The sequence below is a fragment of the Salvelinus alpinus genome, chromosome 15 (genome assembly GCF_045679555.1).
Source record: "Salvelinus alpinus chromosome 15, SLU_Salpinus.1, whole genome shotgun sequence".
Lineage (NCBI taxonomy): Eukaryota > Metazoa > Chordata > Actinopteri > Salmoniformes > Salmonidae > Salvelinus > Salvelinus alpinus.
The window spans coordinates 46,361,482-46,369,031 of NC_092100.1; the positions used below are offsets into that span (position 1 = coordinate 46,361,482).

Below are 7,550 nucleotides of genomic sequence, written 5' to 3' on the forward strand. Positions count from 1 at the left end.
GTTGTGAGAGACTGCTGTAGAGCTCATCACTCCCCCTAGAAGTAGTTTATTTTATTTTTTTCCTCCTGGGTCAGCTGATGGTCGACTATCACTAGCCTACAGCTAATCACCAATGCCCATCCAATCGATCCAAGTATACATTAATAACAGTAAGCATATAGTTCACTCTCGGTTAGAATTTGTTTTTGCAATGGCATAGACCAACATTATTTTGCATTTGTGTGCCCATGAGCACAGTTTTCACGGCGATGTAGTGGGCAGTAATTTTTGACGTGTGTGTATATTATATATACAGTGGGGAGAACAAGTATTTGAAACACTGCCGATTTTGCAGGTCTTCCTACTTACAAAGCATGTAGAGGTCTGTCATTTTTATCATAGGTACACGTCAACTGTGAGAGACGGAATCTAAAACAAAAATCCAGAAAATCACATTGTATGATTTTTAAGTAATTAATTTGCATTTTATTGCATGACATAAGTATTTGATACATCTGAAAAGCAGAACTTAATATTTGGTCAGAAACCTTTGTTTGCAATTACAGATTTCATACATTTCCTGTAGTTCTTGACCAGGTTTGCACACACTGCAGCAAGGATTTTGGCCCACTCCTCCATACAGACCTTCTCCAGATCCTTCAGGTTTCGGGGCTGTCGCTGGGCAATACGGACTTTCAGCTCCCTCCAAAGATTTTCTATTGGGTTCAGGTCTGGAGACTGGCTAGGCCACTCCAGGACCTTGAGATGCTTCTTACGGAGCCACTCCTTAGTTGCCCTGGCTGTGTGTTTTGGGTCGTTGTCATGCTGGAAGACCCAGCCACGACTCCTCTTCAATGCTCTTACTGAGGGAAGGAGGTTGATGGCCAAGATCTCGCGATACATGGCCCCATCCATCCTCCCCTCAATACGGTGCAGTCGTCCTGTCCCCTTTGCAGAAAAGCATCCCCAAAGAATGATGTTTCCACCTCCATGCTTCACGGTTGGGATGGTGTTCTTGGGGTTGTACTCATCCTTCTTCTTCCTCCAAACACGGCGAGTGGAGTTTAGACCAAAAAGCTCTATTTTTGTCTCATCAGACCACATGACCTTCTCCCATTCCTCCTCTGGATCATCCAGATGGTCATTGGCAAACTTCAGACGAGCCTGGACATGCGCTGGCTTGAGCAGGGGGACCTTGCGTGCGCTGCAGGATTTTAATCCATGACGGCGTAGTGTGTTACTAATGGTTTTCTTTGAGACTGTGGTCCCAGCTCTCTTCAGGTCATTGACCAGGTCCTGCCGTGTAGTTCTGGGCTGATCCCTCACCTTCCTCATGATCATTGATGCCCCACGAGGTGAGATCTTGCATGGAGCCCCAGACCGAGGGTGATTAACCGTCATCTTGAACTTCTTCCATTTTCTAATAATTGCGCCAACAGTTGTTGCCTTCTCACCAAGCTGCTTGCCTATTGTCCCTGTAGCCCATCCCATCCTTGTGCAGGTCTACAATTTTATCCCTGATGTCCTTACACAGCTCTCTGGTCTTGGCCATATGGAGAGGTTGGAGTCTGTTTGATTGAGTGTGTGGACAGGTGTCTTTAATACAGGTAACGAGTTCAAACAGGTGCAGTTAATACAGGTAATGAGTGGAGAACAGGAGGGCTTCTTAAAGAAAAACGAACAGGTCTGTGAGAGCCGGAATTCTTACTGGTTGGTAGGTGATCAAATACTTATGTCATGCAATAAAATGCAAATTAATTACTTAAAAATCATACAATGGGATTTTCTGGATTTTTGTTTTAGATTCCGTCTCTCACAGTTGAAGTGTACCTATGATAAAAATTACAGACCTCTACATGCTTTGTAAGTAGAAAAAACTGCAAAATCGGCAGTGTATCAAATACTTGTTCTCCCCACTGTATATACCTCACAGTAATAAGACTCTCTGACTGGCTATAACTTCAGAACAAAGTAGACTACAAATACAAAGTTGCCAAAGTCTTTGCAATTGATACAAAAGGGTGACGTATAAAAAATGGGTAACACTTCATTTTGAGGGGTCCTTATAACTGTGTAATTTCATTGTAAAGTATTGGAGTTAATTGTAATAACTCATATTTACACTGTAATAACATGTAATTGCAGTCTGTAATTACAGAGATGTAACAACAAATGCTTGTTACCATGCTTGTTGCAAATGGGAAAGTCTCCACTGAAATGACCAATTTAGTGTTTAGTTGCTTCTCAGCTACATCCGATTTAAGTAAGAACTGTCACAAAAGGCGGTCATCTCTTGTGGACAGATGCGCTGGGTGTCCAAGATTAGAAAGGTTGAAGGCTCAATAGTCATTCTTCAAAATCTCCACTCAATGTTGTTGCTAGCACTTACCTCCCCAAAAAGTGTACCATCTGGCTTAACTTGGTTGAGTTTACAAAAACAGATCAGATATAGGTCAATCTCACTGATTGGGGTCTACCATACTGGTGTCATCAAATTTGATTTGTCACATGCACCGAATACAATAGGTGTAGACCTGACAGTAAAATGCTTACCTTCAAGCCCTAAACCAACAATGCAAATAAGAAATAAAAGTAATAAATAAAGAGTAAAATAACAATAGTGAGGCTATATACAGGGGGTACCGGTACAGAGTCAATGTGCGGGGGCACCGGTTAGTCGAGGTAATATGTACACCGATGAGACGGCCTATAGGGAGGTCAGAGAACTGGCAGTGTAGTGCCAGGACAACAACCTGTCCCTCAATGTGAGCAAGACAAAGGAGCTGATCGTGGACTAGAGGAAAAGGCGGGCCGAACAGGCCTCCATTAACATCAACGGGACTTTAGCGGAGCGGGTCGAGAGTTTCAAGTTCCTTGGTGTACACATCACCAACATACTAACATGGTCCAAACATACCAAGACAGTCGTGAAGAGGGCAAGACAAAACCTTTTCCCCCTCAGGAGACTGAAAAGATTTGGCATGGTCCCCCAGATCCTCAAAAGGTTCTACAGCTGCACCATCGAGAGCATCCTGACCGGTTGCATCACCGCCTGGTATGGCAACTGCTCGGCATCTGACCGTAAGGCGCTACAGAGGGTAGTGCGAACGGCCCAGTACATCACTGTGGCCAAGCTTCCTGCCATCCAGGACCTATATAATGGGCGGTGTCAGAGGAAAGCCCATAAAATTGTCAGACTCCAGTCACCCAAGTTATAGACTGTTTTCTCTGCAATCGCATCAGACAATTTACATTGACACCCCCCTCCCCTCTTGTACACTGCTGCTACTCGCTGTTTGTTTATCTATGCATAGTCACTTCGCCCCCACCTACATGTACAGATTACCTCAACTACCCTGTACCTCTGCACACTGACTCGGTACCGGTGCCCCCTGTATATAGCCTCGTTATTCTTATTGTGTTACTTTATATTACTTTATATTATATACTTTATATTTTAGCCTACTTCGTAAATAATTTCTTTTTCTTGAACTGCACTGTTGGTTAAGGGCTTGTAAGTAAGCATTTCACAGTAAAGTCTACACTTGTATTAAGCGCATGTGGCAAATAAAGTTTGATTTGATGTAGGTAGAGTTATTAAAGTGACTATGCATAGATAATAACAGAGTAGCAGCAGTGTAAAAGAGGGGAAGGTGGGGAGGCAATGCAAATAGTCTGGGTAGCCATTTGATTAAATGTTCAGGAGTCTCATGGCTTGGGGGTAGAAGCTGTTTAGAAGCCTCTTGGACCTAGACTTGGCGCTCCGGTACTGGTTGCCGTGTGGTAGCAGAGAGAACAGTCTATGACTAGGGTAGCTGGAGTCTTTGACAATTTTTAGGACCTTCCTCTGACACTGCCTGGTATTATCACGTTTAAGGTAAGACCCAAACCTCTCCTTCGGTCCATAACCCTCCCAGTCAACCAGGTACTGGAATCCCCTGCCCAAGGTCGAACCTTCTGGAAAAAGGAGACAAAGAACTGTAAGACAGGTCAAGCCAGCGCATCTGGATACCGGTCAGTGCTGCAGAAGCGAAGTGGCCCGGGCCTTACTGAACCCCTCCCGGAGGTCCTGGTACTCCGCGGGGCTGGCGGAAAGGTCCGGGGCAATTTCCAAGCCCCCAGAAAGACGTCCCGGGGCAGGCAAAGCTGACTTCAGGCAATGAGTGTGGCAGGACGGGCTCCAGCCCACAATGGCACCAGTAGCCCAGTCAATAGAGGGATTGTGTCGCTGGAGCCAAGAAAATCACTTTTCACTTTCTCCACTGCAACCCCGTCGATGTGGATGGGGTCGTGCTCCCTCTTTCGTCTCCTGAAGTCCACGATCAGCTCCTTCATTTTGTTAACGTTGATGGAGTTTATGTCCGTAAACACTCCAGCCAGCTGGTCTGCGCATGCTCTGAGGATGTGGCTAAGGATACCGTCTGGGCCGGCAGCCTAGCGAGCGTTAACACGCTTAAATGTTTTACGTTGGCCACAGAAAATGTGAGCCCACAGTTCTCGGGAGCAGCCTGCGTCGGTGGCATTGTTATCTTCAAAACGGGAGGTGTTTAGCTTGTCCAGTGGCAAGACGTCGGTGTCCTCAATGTGACAGCTTTTCCCTTTGTAATCCGTGATTGTCTGGAGTCCTTGCCACATACGGCTCATGTCTGAGCCATTGAAATGCGACTCCAATCCCCAGTAGAAGCAATCCTTCATAGGAATGAATGGTATTCTACAGTATTTCAGTTAAATGTTTCAAGTACAAAATGACATGTATTTGTTGTAGTGGGGACAGTAGCATTAGTAATTTCCCAAAATGGTACATAAAAACAATTTATTTTATGTATTTTTTTTTTTTTTATATATATTTGTAAAGTATTTATTAAGGTTACTGTAATAGAATAACGCTAACTACCTATGCCAAATCGTCCAGCAGAATTAATGAGTTAATGAGAGAGAGCGCGAGGTGGAACATCAGAGGTTTTCATAGACCAGTATACTCTACACTGGTTGGTTGGTGACAGCTCACATGGGCCGTGTTGACTGGCGCAACCACCTGTCAATCACAACGTACATTGCCAGGTTACCACTTGCGCGATGTCCACCTGTTAGTTGTCATAGCGGGTAAGTTTAAATGTCTTTCTTTTATGGCTAGCTGGCAAGCTTTTTTCTGCTTTGTAATACGTTTTTGGAAGCTATTGTCCAAGTCATTGTTATTAAGAGTTTGTAACTATAATGTTTTAGTCTGATGCTAGCTATGAAAATCAATTAGGGAAAGTTATTTTCCATACAGTCGGTATAGAGCCATAGCTAGCTAACGCACTTTTGTACATCGCGCATATTACAGCTCACAACTGTAATATGATAACCATTGTAAAGCATAATTTCTCTCCTTTCCAGAAAAATCAGTGATGAGACCTTCTTGCTGCCCGTCTCTGCATGATTGCAGAAGGCAATGAGCTCCGTCGGCTCTTTTTAAAAATGGCGGGTGGGGAAGCGAAACCTACTGTGATAGGGAAAGGGGGAGACAAGCCATGTGGGTAAACTACTTTTTTCACCCGACCTGTCCAACCTATCATCTCTAAAATGTTAATAAAACACTATAAAGAGTGATATAATGTGTCATCAGTCAGTTTGCCTCTTCCACCTGTAACCCAACCCCTCTAAATCAGAGAGGTGCGGGGGCTGCCTTAATCGACATCCACGGGGAACAGCAGGTTATAAACTGCCTTGCTCAGGGGCAGAACGACAGACTTTTATTTTGTTCGCTCGGGGATTCAATCCTGCAACCTTTCGATTACTGGCCCAACGCGCTAACCACTAGGCTAACTGCCGCCATTACATACCGATTGGAAGGTTTGTGTCGAATTTGAATCAGATTTTTAGGGCGCCGCTAAAGTTATCTTCAGAAGTAAACAGCTGCTTTTGAGAGTCATGATGTCTTGCAGTGATGATGCAAAAAATGAATGCATTCAGTTGAATAATTGACTAGGTATCCCCCTTACCCTGTCCCTTTCTTGTTATTAATCTGCGAGAGAAGCGCTATAGAGAGAGAGAGAGGCTATACGACACAGAATGAGTTGCATAATGCGTACGTTACGTCATGGTACATCACAATTTAACGTATAGCGTCAGCGGGGTCCGTTTTTTAAACTTTTCTCCAATACTATCGTGCCATTACCATGTCAATCAACGCTTGACTATATGCGTAGTTCATTTTTGATGCCAACACAGTCGCAACAGTCCCATTAGTTTTCATTGCTGCCTCGTTTGAATGCCGCGGTTGCGCAAATTTGTACGGAATGGGGTTAGTCAACAGTAGCTAGCTAGCATAATTGTTAGAAAAGTAATCATTCATCTACTAAAACCTAGCAACTGACAAATCCTATGATTTATTGTTCACCCAGTTAGAACTGGAGTTTTAGTCGAACCACAACTGAAGGTAGAAAATAATTTGTTTGGCTTTGACATTGGCTGCATTCTGTGAATGTGTATCCACCGCCCTTTTGATGAATGTAAACTCTATCTAAACCTTTTACAATTGTCTGTCCCCACTCTCCAGGCTGCAATCCACTCCCAGTTAGATGGGGTCTGTTCAGGCCTCTATCAGCTCCCTGGGGGACATGAAGGACATCCAGAACTCTCTGGCAGAAGTCAGCAATGACTGGAGGCAAGGCATCAACACCATTGAACCTGCCGTATGTAAAATATGCTGGGATGCAACACAGTCAGCTTACCTCAGCCATGGAGAATCTGAAGAATATATTTTCAGGTATGTTCCGCTGCAGCCATTACATGCCACTTGATTGGGAACTATTATTGTTGGCTTGCATTGCATTTGATGTGAGAGTACTGTTACATTGTATTAGTGTATTGTCCCTCAACTGTGTCCTCAATTAATACTTACAAAAGTATTTCTGTACTGCTCTCTCTGTGACTCATGTATAGGGCCCTGTGTTTTGGTTAAGTTTCGCTAAGCAGTTACCCTCAAACAACTTGTTTGAAGGTGAAATCACAGTAGGAGAAAACCTAAAACCTTAGATTTTTGTTACAGCAGCACACTGACATTATAAAAGGCAAGGGGTTGAATGGGCCAACATGAAGGGTGACTACCTCATGAAGCTAGTTGAGAGAATGCCAGGAGTGTGCAAAGCTGTCAAGGCAAAGGATGGCTACTTTGCAGAATCTCAACTATAAAATATATTTTGATTTGTTTAACACTGTTTTTGGTTACTTCATGATTCCATATGTGTTTTTCATAGTTTTGATGTCTTCACTATTATTCTACAATGTAGAAAATAGTCAAAATAAAGAAAAACCAATGAATGAGTAGGTGTGTCCAAACTGGTACTGTAACTCCAAATAAAACATTTGAACCCATTATGTTTTTGTTGTCATATAAGTCTTTGTATTGCTTGTACCAACTGAGACACGTGTAGAACTGTCTGTCTTTGCATACTGTGGGGCAAAAAAGTATTTAGTCAGCCACCAATTGTGCAAGTTTTCCCACTTAAAAAGATGAGAGAGGCCTGTAATTTTCATCATAGGTACACTTCAACTATGACAGACAAAATGAGAGAAAAAATCCAGAA

At 43.4% G+C, this 7,550-nt stretch overlaps 1 long non-coding RNA gene across 2 annotated transcripts; it reads left to right on the forward strand.

Annotated features, from left to right (window-relative positions):
• The first annotated feature begins 1,882 nt into the window (after positions 1-1,882).
• On the forward strand, positions 1,883-7,339 carry LOC139540179 (uncharacterized). Of its 2 annotated transcripts, XR_011668113.1 has the most exons (3): positions 1,883-5,082; positions 5,359-5,494; positions 6,521-7,339. It is a non-coding gene; the product is annotated as an uncharacterized lncRNA (long non-coding RNA). The 2 variants fall into 2 exon arrangements; XR_011668111.1 differs by having other exon boundaries at positions 1,883-5,494.
• Positions 7,340-7,550: the final 211 nt, after the last annotated feature.